Here is a 19,200-nt window from a genome sequence, read left to right on the forward strand (position 1 = left end):
TGTTTACTAAGATCGTGTGTTCAATTCACGGCGACGTGTTGTGGCCTTGAGCAAGACACTTCATTTCACGTTTCTCCACTCTACTCAGCTGGCAAAAATGAGTAGTATGTGCATTTCAAAGGGTCAGCCTTGTCACACTCTGTGTCACACTGACTCTCCCCCGAGAACCACGTTAAGAGAAGGTGTGTCTGTGGAGTGCTCAGCCACTTACACGGTAATTTCGCGAGCAGGTTGTTCCGTTGATCGGATCAGCTGGAACCCTCGTCGTCGTCGTAACCGACGGAGGACCTAGACATGTATTTCTCCCCCCCTTTTTACTTGTTACAGTCGTTGGACTGTGGCCATGCAGAGGCATTGCCATGAACGATTTATTTTAGTCGAACGAATCAGGCCCAATATTCGATCGGACTATTTTGCCAAACCGCTAAGTTACGGGGACGTAAACATGCCAAGACAGCTATCAAGCGGTGGTGGGACACACACACACACGACAGGCTTCTTTCAGTTTCCATCTACCAAGTCCACTCACAAGGCTTTGATTGGCCGGAGGCTATAGTAGAAGACACTTGGCCAAGGTGACACGCAGTGGGACTGAACCCGGAACCATGTGGTTGGGAAGCAAGCTTCTTACCACACAGCCACCGTTTGTGAAATATACATAAAAAACAGATTCCATATATGGACAGATCGATGAAGAAATAGAGGAGGGAGAAAGAGATAGGAAAGCCCATAGACACATTATGTATATATTTATGAATAAATATGTGTATTTACTAATATGTGCGTAATTAATGTTTTCTTTTCGAACAGGTAATATTAAATCACAAATGCAGAGGAATTTCAGGTTTTTATAAAGCATTTTTTTCGCATTTCTTTATTATTCCTTTACGTTAAGTATGGATTAAAAGCTTTTGTAAATCCATTAGTCCATTAACGTTTCAATACCTTTTGAGCCTCATCAGGGAATGAAATAGCCATAATAATAGCTTTCCGAGCAGGTCACAAATGATTAGATATATTCTGTTTTCGACAATAAACATTTTCAACAGCAGATTTACAAACCATACAGCGCACAAGTCCTGATAGATTTCATTGTTTGTTTTACACGTGAACGATCTATTATGTTTTTAATTTGCATTTTACATTTTACTAAAAAAATGTTTAGTTTCTCTTCGTATTTTTGTGGAATTATATATAAATTTGTAGCGTCGTCAACTGCTCTTTCGAATACTGTTATATTTGACACAATTACTGGTTCATCTACTGACAATGCATTTACCACAAAGAGCCATCTTGACACAGTGCTGTGCGGCGTGTGTATGTATGTATGTATGTGTGTGTGTGTGTGTGTGTGCTTATGGAAATGCATAAGGTTGAAGCTTATAGAGGTGTTATGTTGTCATCTTTAAACACTCAAATATGGAGTCATAACTAGATGCTTGCCTGAACACTCGTGTGTGTGTGAATATGCGTAATATGTGTGTACTTGCAGCACCTGAGAAAATTCTACGGTTATTTTCAAAATTATAAGATTATTGGAAACTTATAGAAAAGCCGGAAATTGTTTCATAGTCTTTAGCATCCCTTATACTCTTTATCGAAAAGAAAAAAGGATTAATCCGAATCGTTAGACTTTCTTCTCTTCCTTTCAGTGAAATACATATTTTCATTGTACACATTCTCACATAATTGTTTCATTTCCTTTTCTACCCTTTTTTTCAACCCTGTAATTTGCTTCTCTGTGTATTGTTGTCTGTCTGTTTTCTCTCACAATCTTATTCATTTTGTGTGTTTGTGTACACGTTGGAGAACGCTAAAATAAGCATGCCATGAATAGTAACCAGGTAGTTTTATTAGCCAGAATTTTCTGATGAGGGTAAAATGATTTTACTTCACAGACCTATAAAAATTCGTATTATTCCGTATGCCAACGATAATGCGGAGCTTTATTTCATAACGTCCATGGTTAAGGCACCAGTCAATGTTCATTCGGAACAGCTGTAAAGATAAAATTATTAAATCATTTTATTTTGTTTATTTATATTCATATCAGTGTAAACACACTCATTACACTAACGTCCTTATATGCATGTGTATATATATATATATATATATATATATATATATATATGCATGTATATATATATATATATATATATATATTTCAATCATTTCCCTACAACTATGCTGGGGGACTACACTGAAGGGTTTAGTCGAACAAATTCAGTCCAGTACTTACTCTTCTGACTATGGTACGTATTCTATTGGTCTCTTTTACCGAAAACAAGCCAACATTAGTTGTCAAGCAGCGGGGCATACACAATGGCATACCACATACACACACACACACACACACAAGTTTCCACACAGTTTCCATTTACCAAATTCATTTACAAGGCATTAGTCGTGGCATGGCTATAGCAAAAGACACTTGACCATGATGCCATGCAGTGGGACTAAACTCGAAGCTGTGATCACAAAGCGAGATTCTTAACCATACGGTAATGTGTTAACGCCAGTGTGATTTTTATCATTTATATTTATATATACATACACTTTTCTACTCAGGGCCCGAAATTATGGGGGAGGGGGGCCAGTCGATTAGAGTGACCTCAGTGCGTAACTGGTACTTAATTTATCGACCCCGAAAGGATGAAAGACAAAGTTGACCTCGGTGGAATTCGAACTCAGAACGCAACGACAGACGAAATACCGCTAAGCATTTCGCCCAGCGTGCTAACGATTCTGCCAGCTCGCCTAAAATATATATATATATATATATGAGAGTGTGTGTGTGTGTGTGTGTGTGTGTAATAACGTTATATACGAACGCGATAAAATCTGTTATAAATATAGATGAGTAGAATTGTTCGGTTTAATAGAAACTGGAAAATGATTAAATCTTGTGGTTAACTCTTTGGAGTGAAAGCGGTGAGGGGGAGAGAGAGACAGAGAGAAGGAACGGGAACAAATCCGTTATAGAATATTAAAAATAAATTATGTTAATGCACATAAACATAAATTATTAATAAAGCACAATGCTTAGTAAACCACAGATTATATCATTCGAACCAGTTTTCAGGGAATCGAGAACAAGTAATTCCAGACAATGCGTCTGCAGACGTGACTGGTTCTGATATCGTGGAGGTGGGGTGGGGGGATTGACATGATTTTTTTTTGATGGCTCACTTTACTATAAAACTACAAATAAGTAACATGATGTGGTTTGCAATTTTACGAGGGGAAAAAATTTTATATTCTCTTCAAATGCTAAGCCTTGCGATCTTTGTTCTTGAATTAGTACTCTTTTTCATCAAACCTGAAAGGCAAAGTAAATCTTGGCGGGATTTGAACTCGGAAAGTAAAGAACCAGGACTAAAACTGTTTTGATGCCGTGCCTCGATGCTCAAACGATTCAGCCAGCTCAAGAAATCGCAGGATCAAAGGGTTAAAACTCGGAACGTATCCTTTATAAGAAGTGTCCCTATTCACAACAGGGTTCTCCCCTAGAATTCAACCTTCACAGTGGTATCATTACAAGGTTTCTCACCCTTGGTTTACTGCATATAAGAGAAGTTCGATCCAGCAAAGTCAATCACTTCTTTGGGAGCTGAAAAATAGGGCGGGGTGAACATTATTTTGAGTTTGAAATCCCTAAAATTATTTTTGAAGGGGCCACCGCATATATGTCAAAGCCCCTCGATAATTTTATAGGGGTCCCGTTGTTTTGAAGCGGTTAACCTGACGAGGACCTGTAATTCATTTAATTACAATAAATTGTGTGGCTGTGTGGTTGAGAAGCTTTTTTTTCAACCATGCGGTTAGGGGTTCAGTTCTACTGCGCGGCTTCTTGTGTGTTTTCTACTATCGCCACGGGCCGACTAAAGCCTTCTAAGTGGATTTGGTGGACAGAAACTGAAAGAAGCCTATCGTATACGTGTATGTGTCTGAGTCTTTGTGTCTGTGTTTATCTCCCACCACTGCTTCACGATGGGTGTTTGTTTGTTTACGTTCTCGTAAATTAGCAGTTTCGGTAAAAGACGCTGACAGGATAAATACCTTCCTTAAAAGAAAAGTACCACCTGAGTGGATTTTGTCTTGACTAAGCCCTTCAAGGTGGTGCTCCAGCATGACCGCCGTCCAATGCCTGAAACAAAAGATAAACGATAATTAAAGACTTACCAATCGCTGAGAAGGGAACAGTATTTCGATTTGTGACCGTAATACCACCAGGTAAACTACGAGTATATTAAAGGCTAAAACACAGGTGTGCTTTAAAACAAAACTAGATCTCCTCCTGTCAGGAATTCCAGGTAAACCTACCTCACGGCAGGAAATGCAGATGAGGGCGACAACATGAAACTCCATTATTCACCGAATGCCATATATCAGAGGAGGTTTCAGGTGGTGAAGGTGCATCAAAGTTTACGATGGTGTCACAGCATGGCCGCAGCTCTAGTAAAACGTAAGACGTGTGTGAAATGGATAAAAAAGAATGAATGAAAAACAGAAATGAATTAAATATGGGGGCACCTTGGGAGAATATGGCCTCAGACCTTTGTGCCTCGCTGTATATCGTAACGAAGTGGAATAGTTAATCTAATCTCTGAACTTGCTTGCATCTATCGATCTGAACTGCGAATTAATCATTTTAAATGTTATTGCTTGCATAAATACTGATCAAATCAGCATTGTATTAGAGGAGAGAGATAGAAAAGAGAGAGAGAGAGATAGAAAAGAGATGAAAAGGAAGCGGAGAAGGAGAGGCATTGATGGAAGTGTTTAGAGAAAGGACAAAGAAATATGAGGCGAATCGTTAGTCTTCTAAAATTTGTATTGTTTCCATACACACACACACACACACATATATGCGCATATATAGATACACCCACACATATATACATACACATGTATACATACATATCTCTCTCTCTCTCTCTCTTTCTCTCTCTCTCTCTTTCTCTCTCTCTCTCTCTCTCTCTATCTCTCTCTTTCTCTCTCTCTCTCTCTCTCTCTCTCTCTCTCTCTCTCTCTCTCTCTCTCTCTCTCTCTCTCTCTCTCTCTCTATATATATATATATATATATATATATATATATATATATATATATATTTATATATATGAGAGAGAGAAAGAGGACTGATGCACATGTGAGTATACATGAATATATATTGTGAAGACGCGTGGCCAAGTAGTTAGGGTATTCGTCTCACGATCGTAAGGTCGTGGGTTCAATTCCCGGCCACGCGTTGTGTCGTTGAGCAATGCACTTTATTTCACGTTGCTTCAATCCACTCATCAATTAAAGATGTGGTTTTATTCATAAACGGGAAGCTGATGGTTATATGTAAACAACTATGAGAATATCCTTACATTTTGTGATAAAAAAAAAAAGTGTTGATTCATAAGAAAATTACGATGCATGGAATAGTTTGCATGCCTTTGTCTAAACAGTAAACCAACAATTACGTCATCTTATTACTAAAACAAAGGAATATGACCTCAGTTACGTCATTAATCTGTAGTATTGATTACCGACTCTCGGCTCATTTTATGTAAACATAACTATCAACACGCGTGTGGCATGCGCGTATACCAAACATGCGCGCATGCGAGTATGTGCGTGCTTGTGTGTGAGACAGAGACAGAGAAGGGGTGGGTGGGAGAGAAACTGTAGTAATGAAAGTATTTTTAGAAAAGAATGACATTTATTTTAAACTCTGAATATTTTGAGTCTTATGCTCTTAATCAGGATGAAAGAGAATTAGGACGAAATCGGAATAAATTTAGTATACATGTTTCGATCGTCAACGAAATTCATATGTTTCATCTTCTCCGCATTTTAGGATGGTGGTAGGATAATTTCTTTTCATCAATCAAGGATATAGGTGAATATCGAAAATACATTAAACTAATAGGTCAAAATTAATTTTCTATGTGTAAGGCCTTTGTCGAGTAATGAGGTACACCCCAGTTTGACTAAGCTTCGCTGGCGGGATCTAGGACGGTCGAAACATGTTCGTCGTTATCAACTTTCAACCACCTTGGTCCTCGACTTATTCATGGAGTCACAGGGGTGCCGTCGTGATATACGACATATACTGGGCAAGAAAATATCAAGACGACCAGAATGTTACCCGTTATATGACAAATAAAACAAGTGTCCTTTAACAGTGCATTTGTATCACGATAGGTTGTATCAGAAGACATTACATACATAGAATAATTATAATTGAAATTTTACCAAATTTGCTTAGAGAAAATGATAAAATAAATACTTCCAAAAAAAATTTATGAAATAAAAACTAAATTAGACACATTTCTCATTTGTATAACTCCTCCCGAGGAGTCCTTTTTACAGGGCTTAGAAAAACTGAAGGACCACTGCAATGAGTGTGTGAATCTGAGAGGGGAATATGTTGAATAAAATCATAATTAACTGACCCTCCTGTATTTTCTTTTACCCAAAGCCAGGAACTTTTCAGCAGCGTTTCGTATGTGCACTCATCGCGTACCTCTTATGTTAATTCCCTCTGTATCTCTTTTACTCTTTCTCTCTTTTTACCATATAATAGTGACCGAAGAAATCAATCAACCAGCATATGCATCGGTTATTATTATTATTATTATTATTATTATATAGCGGTGAGCTGGCCGAATCGTTTGCATGCCGGACGAAATGTTTAGCAGTATTTCGTCCGTCTTTACTTTCTGAGTTCAAATTCCACCGAGGTCAATTTTGCCTTTCATCCTTTCGGGGTCGATAAATTAAGTACCAATGAAACACTGGGGTCGATGTAATCGACTAGTCCCCTTCCCCCAAAATTTCAGGCCTTGTGCTTTTAGTAGAAAGGATTATTTAGAGAAGATTAGAGGTCCCTTCACATCTTCCTCAATCAATGCAACTTAGAAGACGGTGATTGTGAGACCTATCATTCGGAGTTTTGTATCATTTAGAGCAGTGGTTTCCTTAGGGGTCCATATGACCTTCAAAGGTCCACATATGATTTTGTTAAAATATTTTTTGTAGTGCAGAAGAATAAACAATTTATTGCACACACATGTTACTATTTCTAATAATATTTAATTATCAAAACACAGTAAAATTGTTTTTTAGTATACAGAGAAAAACTGAGGGACCAGTAGAAACCAAAGGGTCCATCGGCAAAAAAAAAAAACGATGGGCCCTTTGCTGCTTATTTCCCCGTTGTCGTGTAGTGCCTGCGTTCACTATTACGGGGAACTTTCGAGAGTTTATTGCTCGACAGCCGTGGCACGTATGAAAATTCCATCAGACCTTTAAACGGGTCATGTACTTTTTTTTTCTGCAGGGTTTCCAGCAACTGCGCTCGTCAGGTCATCGTCGTGAATTAGCTGGGTTTGTAGACGACCACCCAACCTTTACGCGAGTTATTTGAGATGTGTATAATACTAGTTACATTCATTTGGGATTGTAGCACACACACACACACACACACACACGTATGTGGTTGTTGTGGAAATATACATGTAATGTGTGTGTGTGTGTGTGTGCGTGTGTATGAATATGCGTACGTTTCTGTGCTTGTGCACATATATTTCTGACAATATACGTACACACACACACACATACATGTGTGTGTGTGTGTGTGTGTGTGTGTACGCACGCACGTATAAACACAATCAGCAATATGTTGTATGTGTAAATGACTAAATGTATATACTTTCACGTTTGTGTGTGTGTGTGTGTATGTATGCGTGTGTTAGCATGTGCCTGTACCTCTCTCTCTCTTTCTCCCGTGTGTGTGTGTGTGTGTGCGTGTGCGTGTGCGTGTGCGTGTGCGTGTGTGTGTGTGTGTGTGTGTGCGCGTGCGCGCGCGCGCGCGCAAGAGAGAGAGTAAATCCATACACGTGATTGTTTGTGTAACATTCTCCGCTTTTCCTTTTCATTAAAAACAAATAGCACAATAAATTGGATGGGTGGGACAGCGTTTTTAATTTTCTCTTCACACACACATGCACACCTTTATATGTATGCACACACACACACACACACACACACACACACACACACACACACACACACACACACACATCACCACCACCGTCTCACTTTCACATACCTGCACACACACCCTCTCTCTCTTTCTTTCTCTCTCAGTTACTCTCTCTCTCTCTCTCTGTCTTACTCTCTCTTTATCACTAGCTCACCCTGTAGGTCTCCCTCTCTGTCGCTATCTCTTCATTCGACTTCATCCGTTTCTCTTTTCTTCCTCTCCATCCCCACCCTCTTCCTCCCCACCCTCTCCTCCTCCACCCTCTTCCTCCCCACCCTCTCTTCCTCCACCCTCTTCCTCCCCACCCTCTCTCTTCACCTTCCTTCTTTTCACCCCCTCCTCCTCTTTTCTCTTCTCTGTCGTCATTCTCATATTCGTTTAGTTTCTGGAATAGTTTTACTCCAAACTCCCTCCACCTCCTTCATTGCTCCACCTCTTACTCCACCCCGCCTCCTCCCTCTTCCCGAGTGTCTCTTTTGCGCTTATCTTTCACTACTTCATTTTTCTCTTTTTTTTCTAACCATTTATCTCTATTCCTGCAGTCATTCTTAACTTTACCACCACCACCACCACAACCACCCTGTTTTTCACCTGTCCTCCCCAACACACACACAAACACACACACACACACACCTACCTTAGCCAGTCACCTCTTGCCATATAAGACAAGACAATATTCTTATAGATTCGTAGTGTCCTACAATACGATTTCTTATTCGAAGCTTCCCACCTGGCAGCGAGATCACCATCACTTCATTTATTTTCTGTTTTTCTTTTTCTGGCCCACGCTACTTCCTTGAGTATATACCCAGGGTGTTATCCAATACCTCCCTCATCGATATTGTATTAACTTGGGTGGATAGACTTTAAACCCAACGGTCAGCAAGTTCGTTTGTGTGAACAGATTCTAATATCTATATAACCTGTCCGTCTTTATCCGTCCCGCCTATGTTGTCTTCCTCTTGTGCTCATTACCTATATATATATATATATACATATATATATATATATATATCCTGTTTGTGTGAGACATTTTTTCTATTAACATTTACCTATTTTTAACATAAATGACAGTAACAACAGCAATAATAATAATAGTAATAATAATAATAATGATAATAATAAGCGACACCCATGGGAATCGTGAATCTAATCCGATTGCACCCGAAATTGTCACAAAAGGCAAATGGCGTCGTAAAATCGGAAGCACTGCTTGTGCCATTTACACACTGGTACACATTGATACGAAGATAGACAAACACATACAGAAGCAATAACCGTTTACACACACACACACACGCACACACAGACACAAGTACACACACACACAAGTACACATACACACGTATTCGCTCTTTCAAATACTGACAAATGAAAATTTTTTAATGAATTTCTACATAAGTACCACGCTTAAAATAAAATACGTACTGGATAGATTCGTTCGGTTAAAAGTTCTTCAAGGCGGTGCCCCAGCATGGCCGCGGTCTAATGATTGAAACAAGTAAAAGATTAAGATACTTTTAATAACGGTTTCAGGTTTTGACGCAAGCCCATCAATTTCGGGAACGTGGGTAAGTCGGTTGTGTCGACCCGTCCTCATCTTGAAAGGATGAAAGGCAAAGTTGACCTCGGCGGAATTTAAAATCAGATACTTTTAATATTGGTTTCAAATTTTAGCACAAGTCCAGCAAGTTTAGGGAAGGGTCAACTGGTACTTATTTGATCGTTCTCCGCAGGATGAAAGGCAAGGTCAGCCTCGGCGAAAATGAACTCGGAACGTAAAACTAGACGAAATACCGTTAAGCATTTTGCCCCGTATGCTAACGATTCTGTCAGCGCACTGCCTTACTTTTAATATTGGTTTCAAATTTTGGCACAATGCCAGGAATTTAGGTGGGGGAGGGGTGCTAGTTGATTACATCGGCCCCAGTGTTCAACTGGTATTTAATTTATCGATTCTATTTGGTACAGTACAAATTTAGTATTCTCTAACAAGAACTGTATTGATAGTGACTTCGAAGTTTCGACCACCTAAGCCGTAGTGTGTGTGTGTGTGTGTGTGAGTGTGTGCGTGCGTGCGTGCGTGCGTGCGTGCGTGCGTGCGTGCTTGCTCTGTATATTATACATTTCAACAATACAGATCAACAAGATAAATAACCAGGAGCAACAAAGCTTCTATTGTTCAACAACGTCACCGCATTAAACTGGTTCATTATTCAAGCGTTGAACCTCTGAAAAAATATCTGACTTTTTTTTTTCTCCAACAGTTTTACGGAGTTCATCAAATGCTATTTAACCGCTTCTATTCAGTTTTGTGAGAATTCTAAGCATTCAAGGTTAGTGTGTTGGTATTTGGTTACCTAAATTAACTTTAACTGTGCTTTTACATTTTATCCGATTACGCTGTTAGATTCACAGTAACATGTCCAAAAAAAAAAGGTGTTTTGTTTTGTTGTTGTTTTTCGTTTTTGTTTTTGCGTATTTTATAATTATAAGCTTTTATCTTTTACCTGTTTCGGTCATTAGACTGCGACCATGTTGGGGGCCCCGTCTTGAATTTTAAGTCGAATAAATCTCCCCCAGTACTTATTTTTTAAACTTCGTACTTATTCTATCAGTCTCTTTTGCCGAACTGCTAGGTTAGGAGATGTAAACACACCAACACTGGTTGTCTAATAGTGATGGACACACACACACACACATGTACGTACGACAGGCTTCTTTCAGTTTCCGTCTACCAAATCCCATGACAAGGATTTGGTCGGCCCGAGGCTATAGTAGAAGACACTTCCCCCAAGGTGTCATGCAGTGGGACTGAACCTAGAACCATGTGGTTGGGGAGCAAGCTTTGTACCACACAGCCATTCCTGCGCCTATGTAAAAAGAAAGAAAGTTTATGTCCCAATTAATTTGATTTTTGTATGATTGATTGATTATAAATACGCAGACGGAGGTAGATAGATAGAAAGAAACAGAGAGGGAAAGGGAGAAGTGTGTTTCTGGGATGGGGATAGGGATGGTGGCTATGTGGTAAGAAGTTTGCTTCCCAACCACAGGGTTCCCAGTTCGGGTTGGCCGGGTGTCTTCTATTTTATCATCGAACCGACCAAAGCTTCGTGTCTGAATGTGGTGAGACGGAAATCAAAAGAACCCCGTCGTGTGCGGCTGTCTGGTAAGAAGCTACCTTCCCAACAACACGGTTTTAAGTTCAGTCCCACTGCGTGGCATCTTGGGCAGGTGTCTTCTACTATAGCCACGGGCCGACCAAAGCCTTGTGAGTGGATTTGGTAGACGGAAACTGAAGGAAGCCCATCGTATTCTTTTATTCTTTTCTTTGTCATTTGACTGCGACCATGCTGGGGCACCGCATTATATATTTTGTGTGTGTGTGTGTTTGCCCCACCCCACCCGCCATCGCTTGACAATCCACTCTGGTGCGTTTACGTCCACCGTAAATCAGCGGTTCGGCGAAAGAGACCGATACAATAAGCATTAGGCTTACAAAGAGTAAGTCCTGGGGTCGATTTCTTCGACTATAACCCTTTAAAGCGGAGCTCCAGCATGGCCGTAGCCAAATGACAAACAAAATAAAAGAATACAGTGTGTATGTGTGTGTCTCAGTCTTACCATCGTTTGACTACCTATGATAATGTATATATACACACATGCAGTGTGTGTGTATGTATACATGGACTCTCTTGCGTAAAGAGTTTGTTTATAGTGGTCAAATGCTTGTGCTGTGCACGGTGTGTGTGTGTGTGTGTGTGTGTGTGTGTGTGTGTGTGTGTGTGTGTGTGTGTGTGTGTGTGTCTATATATATATATATATATATAGAGAGAGAGAGAGAGAGCTGCTATTATGCAAAAGTGTCGTAAGTCCAAAACGTTGCTTCTTCAGAAAATGAAAAAAATATTTTCATATTCCATAGCAAAACCATTATACTACACTTTGACAATTTTTGATATCTTGGCATCTGAAGCAGCTGGAGATACGATAGTTTGACCAAAAGATCTGGCTATTGCAAGCAAAAATAAATATTTTTAAAAAACGCATTTGACCAATTTGGGATATACGACAGTTTAACATAATACCAACGATATATATATATATATATATATATATATATATATTATTTTGTTTAAAAGAGTTCCAACACTGTCTGTTTTTTATGTTTTATTTATATTCCTGCAGAACCAATGTGGGGTATAGAATATGGAATATACAATATATAATACAATATAAAATAAAATAAAATAAAAATGGATGGCACCATGAAATAAAGTATTGAATGTAGATGAAATATTGAGTGTTCAATATAAAGGATCAGATATATAAGTATAAATATATAAAGGCGACTCGAGTTTCAGGGCTATTTCCCTTCGTCATGGCCGGTATGACAGACTTTAACAGACTGTTAAAGTCTGTCATACAGAATATAAATAAAACATAAAAAACAGACAGTGTTGGAACTCTTTTAAACAAAATAATATATTCCTCTATACACAATCATACAAAAAAACCACCTTTTTTGTATTTATTTTTACTCGCATATATATATATATATACATATATATATATATATATATATATGGGAGAATATACAAAAAATAACAAGACGAGGACAGGTGGTGTAAATAACAAAAGTATATATTAGTATGACGCTCGGGAATACGGAAAGTCTTTGACGTTTCGAGCTACGCTCTTCAACAGAAAGAATACGGAGACAAGGAGAAAAACACGGAGAAAAAAAATTGAATAGTGTTCAGTCAACGGTCAAAATGTGTGTATGAATATATGCTTCTATAATGTTAATTCAATATTTAAAAAAATGGTATTTGTCGTTTTTTCTTGATTATGGCGCAAGGGAGACGTTCCACTCTTGGAGAAAAATGACAATGATTTTCTTTTTCATGTTGTCATGCCTGCTCCAACATTTTTTTGTAAATAATTTTAATCTTAGAATTGTTAAGATTTATCGAAAGAACGCGTGAGCGTTCCTGTTGTTCCTTATAGAAGTTTTAAAAAAAACGGAAATTGTTCAATGATATAAGGGCCTCTGTTCTTATTGTTTGGCCTGTCCACCCGTTCTTCTATCCATTTTCGCTGCCCACTATTCCTGGGAGAATTGTAGAGGAAAAGTCCCAGGTACTTCATCCATAGGGTCCTATGAAACAACCGTCATTACACTATCCTGATCGATTCCCAGGCGTGACCGACTGAAACTGGATATTATCCAACCTTCTCATTCATGGCCTGTTCACAAGATCGTCAGCCAGTTGGTGCAGCTTGAGGAATCTGTCTTACGATCCTTATCCGCAACTTTCTAACCACATCGAATATAAGCGGCCGAAATGAGGTTCCTCCAAAGGATCTCTGGAACAACTTTTTTTCAGTAGAGTTACTTACCAGTCTTGGGGGACATGGAAAGATTATAGAGGCAGTGTACCTTTCTCCAGACTCTGGCATTTTAGTCAAAAACTAAAGCCCTCCAACCTCTGACCCACAAGTGCGCTATTTCCTCTCTCTTTTCAATGGCTAACTCTAATGGCTCCCTTCTGCAGAGCCGGTTGTTCTTGTACCCCTACCGCCCAGACATTCCCGTTCTAATCGTCTTTCCACCTTTCGTCATATTTGGTGCATCAAAACCCCCTCAGCTTCGCACTAACCACTAAAGCTAATACCCTCTCCTCACTAGATCGTCTCTCTGGAATTTTCTCCCAACCCATATCTCTTCTGCTGTTGTTGACCTGCGACGGTCCAAACTAGTGTTTCTCAGTTGAGGTCCATATAAGATTTACAGCGGTCCAACCAAGCAAAATGGTATATTGAAGATCTATGGTCCATGAAAAAAAATTTGCTTTACATATTTATTAGAAGAAACGAGTTTCTTTCTCTAAAATTTTACATAGTTCATGTCCCCGGTCCTCGAAATATGTTCCCTCAGAAAGTGCTTAGCAAGCCAATACAAGTGAACAGGGGGAAAACAAAACAGAAATATAAAACTAGCTTTTAAGCATCGAATGGTATGGGGTCCACTAGAGTTAAACGGTAATCAAAGAGGATCCATAGGTCAAAAATGGTGAGAACATTAAGGTACCAGTCTTAAAGGACCTGGAAAGAGCATGAACATTGTCCCTTGCTCTGGACTCAAATAAAAAATAAATCCATACCACACATCTTCCATTTTCAAACGTAACCTCTTAACATACACATTTTTTTTTTTGATTGGCATGCAAAAAAAAAATTTTTTCTTAATTATTTATTTTGAATCTGTAAATAAGGAAGAATAAGTACACAAATTATTTTGGATCAGTTTATGATTTATTAGGAAGTTACTGGTAGAAATTCTAGTTGCTGATAGTTGATATTAAAAAATCAGGAATAACATAATTAACGAAGTATTTTGGGTTAGAAATAAGTGACAAATATCCTCAGAGTACACTGAATGTATATTTTCCTTCAAATATATATATTTACTAGACATTTCTAAACGAAAATATACGGGGAGTAATATGTTTAGAGATTAAATGACGTTTTCAACATGGCTGCTGTAAACGTTATTTAATTCGTATCGGCAATTTTACAATCTGCAAAAACACATGAGGCAGCCATAACATGATGTTCGTACAAAAAACAAAAATAACACTCGTGTTTTCATCTACGCTGAAATTATTCCAATATTCGTTGTTGTCTTCCATATTTGAATTGTCGACAATAAACATGTCGACCATTTTTGAAAATTATCATTAAAAAAAAACCCACGTGTCAACGACCATGTTGAATAAAAACAATAGTCGTAGCGTCCATATTGGTATTGTCTCAACACTCGTGTGGTTTATATTGTTCCCAGAACAAAACTCGTGAATGCAGTATTGAATTCTTTGCATTTTTTATCGTTGTCATTGTTTAAAAGAAACACAAATAATGGCACAGTTTTTATATTTTTTGTGTTTTCTTTTCATGTTCATGCATAAAGGTGCGTGTGTGTTTGTGTGTCTGTGCTTTTATCTGTCTACTTGCCAATCTCTTGGCTTTGATTTAAATGTGTTACGGTATACATATCCGTGTAAGAATATATATATGAATGTGCGTGTGGTGAAGGTGGAGGCGCGTGGTCAAGTGGTTAGGCTGTTGCACTTCACGATCACTGGATCGTGGATTCCATTCCTACACTGGGTGGGACGTTGGGTTCTCGAGCAATAAACCTTATTTCATGTTGCTCCAGTCCTCCTTTCGATCAGGGGAGGAATGTTGACCTGCTCGCCGAGCCAGCGGGTTGGTATCATTCGAAGGGTAAAACGATACAAATCGCATTGTGACCAGCGATGTGCAACATGATAGCCTGGTCCGTCACATGATTATATATATATATATATATATATATATATATATATATATATATATATATATATTTATTTACTTGTTTCAGTCATTAAACTGCAATGCTTATTTAATCAGGTTGTTAAGCGGTGGTAGGACACACACTGGGTGTCTCTTTCAGTTTCCTTCTACCAAATCCACTCACAAGGCTTTGGTTGGACCGAGATCATAGAAGACACTCGCCCGAGGTGCCACACAGTGGGACTGAACCCGGAACCACGTGGTTGGGAAGCAACCATCTTACCACTCAACCACGCCCATTATTATATATATATATATATATATATATATATATGGAGAGAGAGACACACACACACATATGCACACATACTGGAATGGAATGAACGGTATTCTTTATTTAAAATTCACTACAATTGTTTCGATGGCCATGGTGATGTTCATGATTCTATTGATGGTGGTGGTGGTGGTGGTGATAGCAGTGATGTCGGGGGGGATCGTAAAGATGACCATGATGGTGGTGGTAACAATGAAATGTGTGTGGGTGTCGCATAATGAACATGGAAGGGTCTTTGTTGCCTCCGTTGAACGGGGGAAGTGGTGGGAGCAGGGGTGACAGTAAGAGTAAAGATGAGGAGAAGGAGGAGGTGCTGTGAGGGTGGTGGTGGTACAAAGTGTGTGGAGGGGGCGGGGTGATGTACTGTTATGTATATCTAATAGTTATGCACATGTATGTGTGTGTGTGTGTGTGTGTGTGTGTTTGGGTGTGGGAAGAGGTCTGCGAGTGATGTAGAGAATTCAAACGCGTGTGTGTTGAAATGCGTGTATATGATATAGTGTGTGTGTGTGTGTGTGTGTAGATGGGAATGTGTGTGTGTGTAGAGCATGACAGTAATGACAAACATGAGAAACCGAACGACAGTAACAAAACGGTGGAAACTAATAAGGGGGGGAGAGGGAGAACTAGAGAAATATGTGTGCGCACGTGTGTGTGCACGTGTGTGTAGGCATGTGTGTGTGTGTACGTATATATATGCGTGCACGTATGTGTGTGCACGCATGTGTGTGCATGTATATATGTGTGTATGAGTGCATATGTATGCATGTTTGTGTGTATATATATATATCTAATATATATATACACGTGAGTATATATTCATATGCTTGTGTGTGTATGTGTATAGATATGTGTACGTAGATATATGCTTGTGTATGTATATCTTTAAGAAAAAGTGGAAGTGGATTGGTAGCACAATTAGAAAGAACACACCAAATGCAGCGAAAAGTGCTTTACATTGTTATCCGGGTGGATATAGAAAGAGGGGTAGGCCTAAGAACTCGTGGCGTAGATCAACACAAAAGGAACTAGAGAAAGGGGGACATTCATGGCAGAGTATAAGTGCAAAAGTGAAAAATTATGCGACATGGAATTCAATTATAAGTGGCCTATACTCCGCGTTGGAGGGTTAAAGGCAAGAAAAAATATATATATATATATATATATGCTTATGTGTGTAGATATGTGTAGATAGACCTATGCTTGTGTATGTATCTATATAAAATTTGTATATGTGAATGTAAATATATTCATATGCCTCTCTGTATGAGTAAAGATATGTATGTGTATTCAAAGCCGACGAAACGTTAATTACAGGAGGTTGGTGACAACTTGGAATTTATAAATGTTGGCTGAAGGAAGGTGAAACAGATGCAGAGAGGGCGGGCGGGTTTTGACTTGTTGCTTGTTTCGGCTCCTTAATTGACGAGGCTAAGTAGATGATAGATGTGACTTGGGACCAGCTAAGCGATACCAATAACCTGATATTAGAACTTAGTAGACATATGTTTCAAAATTAAGTGTTAGTCGAGTATAGAGCGTAAATATGGAATTAATTGACAAAGGAACAAGAAATTGTGTCATGGACCTCATTAGCTTACAGTTGTTTCTGCTATGAGATGCAATGCGCTCGACGTTTGGTGCTTGTGCATATTTTCGACGGTGATTTTTTTTCACTAGGTGCAGGTGTGGATGCGTGGTAAAGAAGTTTGTTTCCCAACCACATGGTTCCGGACTAAGTTCCACTGCGTGGCACCTTGGGCAAGTGTTTACTATAGCCTCGGACCGACCAAAGCCTTGTCATTGGATTTCGTAAACGGAAACTGAAAGAAGCCTGTTCTGTGTGTGTGTACACACACAGAACAGGCTTCTTTCAGGCAATCCGTAGTAAATATAAAAACATGATGACTGAAACAAGTGAAAGCTTATATATATATATATTCCCAAGATGTGTATTTTAGAAGCTCCGGGGAAGCTGTAAAGTTGACGATACACAAGCACTCAGCTCTGAGCGCACTGCATCTTACAGCAGAAACGTCTTATTGCAGAAAATGAGGTTTAGAGGACGAGGGAATTATAGAAAACATGAAGAAATTGTAAGATTGAGAGATGGTGACAGATTTTAATTGGGGGAAATGTAGATAGAGAATAGAGATATAATGATGTGACTGGAGGTAAAAGACTATGTTTATATAGTGTTTATATAAATTGATAAATAATAGAAAACAGAATGAACGACATTCTTTATGTGAAAATCACTACAATTGTTTCAACACATTTTTACACCGTTAGTACATTGGTGAGATGTTGTGTAAGCATTATCATACATCCATGATGTACAATGCGCCTCCTCAGCTGATTGTTTAAATAAGTCGTTCACTGGATTCTCTTATTTCATCCAGTGTGAGAATGCATACCTAAAGTGAGGTCATTTTCAACAGTATGCAGACAAAACCTGCCAGTACAGTTATATCTTGTGTGCTGTTAAATGTACAACTATTTGAGTTAGAACTCCACGTAGATTATCGTTATCCGGATAGCTTCCAGTATAGTGGTTAATCTGCTACTGTACTTAGCATTGTTACTAGTTCTACAGACCATATGTATGGAAGAATTAAGATGAGCGTAGAATGCAATAGAATCCAATAAAACGTTCCTTGGTGATCCAATTGCGGTTAAGCATAATCTGTAGTTGGAACGTCCATTGATGTGTTCAACAGGTAATCTACTTACCCCGTCCCACGAAATTACTAGCCTTGTGCCAAAATTTAAAATCAATATTTCTAGACTTGCACTTTACACTTTTTTTTCTTTTATAAATGTTTCCTTCCTTCCTTCCTTCCTTCCACTCTAATCTCTCTCTCTCTCTCTCTCTCTCTCTCTCCTCCTACTCACACATTCTCTCCCTCTCTGCAAAATCTCTATTCCTCCCACTCTTTTAAAAGTCTCTCTCTTATCTCCCCCTTAGTGTCCTTACTTTTTCTTCCCACAGTCCCTCCGCCCACTTTTCCACTTTAGTCAATCTCTCTCTTTCTCTCTCTCTCTCTCTCTCTCTCCTCATACCACAACTCTCTTTTTCTCTCGTATCTCTTCTCAATTCCTAATCCCTTCCCCTCCAACTCTCATCTTTTCTATCTCACTACTATACTCTCTTGTGTGTCTTCTCGCACAACTGCCTCTCTTTCTCCCTCTCTCATTGACTCTTTTCTCCCCTTTTGCTCTCTCTCTCTTTCTCTCGACCTCTATTTCTCTCTCTCTCTTTGTTTCTCCTCTCTTCCTCTCTTCTCTCTCTCTCCCCTTTCCCTCTTTCTCTCCCCTTTTTCTCTCGCTGTCTCTCGCCGTCTCTCTCCCCTTTTTCTTTCCCCGTCTCTCTCCCTCTTCTCGCCCTCACTCCCTCCCCCCTCTTCTAGCTCTCACTCTCTCCCCCTCTTCTCTCTCTCTCCCTCTTCTCTCTCTCTCCCCCTCTTCTCTCTCTCTCTCTCGAAAGGG

The 19,200-nt window shown here is 39.1% G+C and overlaps 1 protein-coding gene across 3 annotated transcripts in view; it reads left to right on the forward strand.

Moving 5' to 3' along the window:
* LOC106874022 (uncharacterized) overlaps positions 1-19,200 on the forward strand; it is a 128,046-nt gene that overhangs the window by 89,094 nt on the left and 19,752 nt on the right. Inside the window, exon 1 of one of the 3 annotated variants that reach the window (XM_089340605.1) lies at positions 823-844. The exons of the other annotated variants lie outside the window; for them this stretch is intronic. The gene's annotated coding sequence lies outside the window, so the exon portion shown is untranslated. Of the gene's footprint in view, positions 1-822; positions 845-19,200 lie in introns of those variants that run through there. 3 annotated transcript variants of the gene reach the window in all.

Source organism: Octopus bimaculoides, chromosome 23 (assembly GCF_046866305.1).
Source record: "Octopus bimaculoides isolate indiv1 chromosome 23, ASM4686630v1, whole genome shotgun sequence".
NCBI classification, from domain to species: domain Eukaryota; kingdom Metazoa; phylum Mollusca; class Cephalopoda; order Octopoda; family Octopodidae; genus Octopus; species Octopus bimaculoides.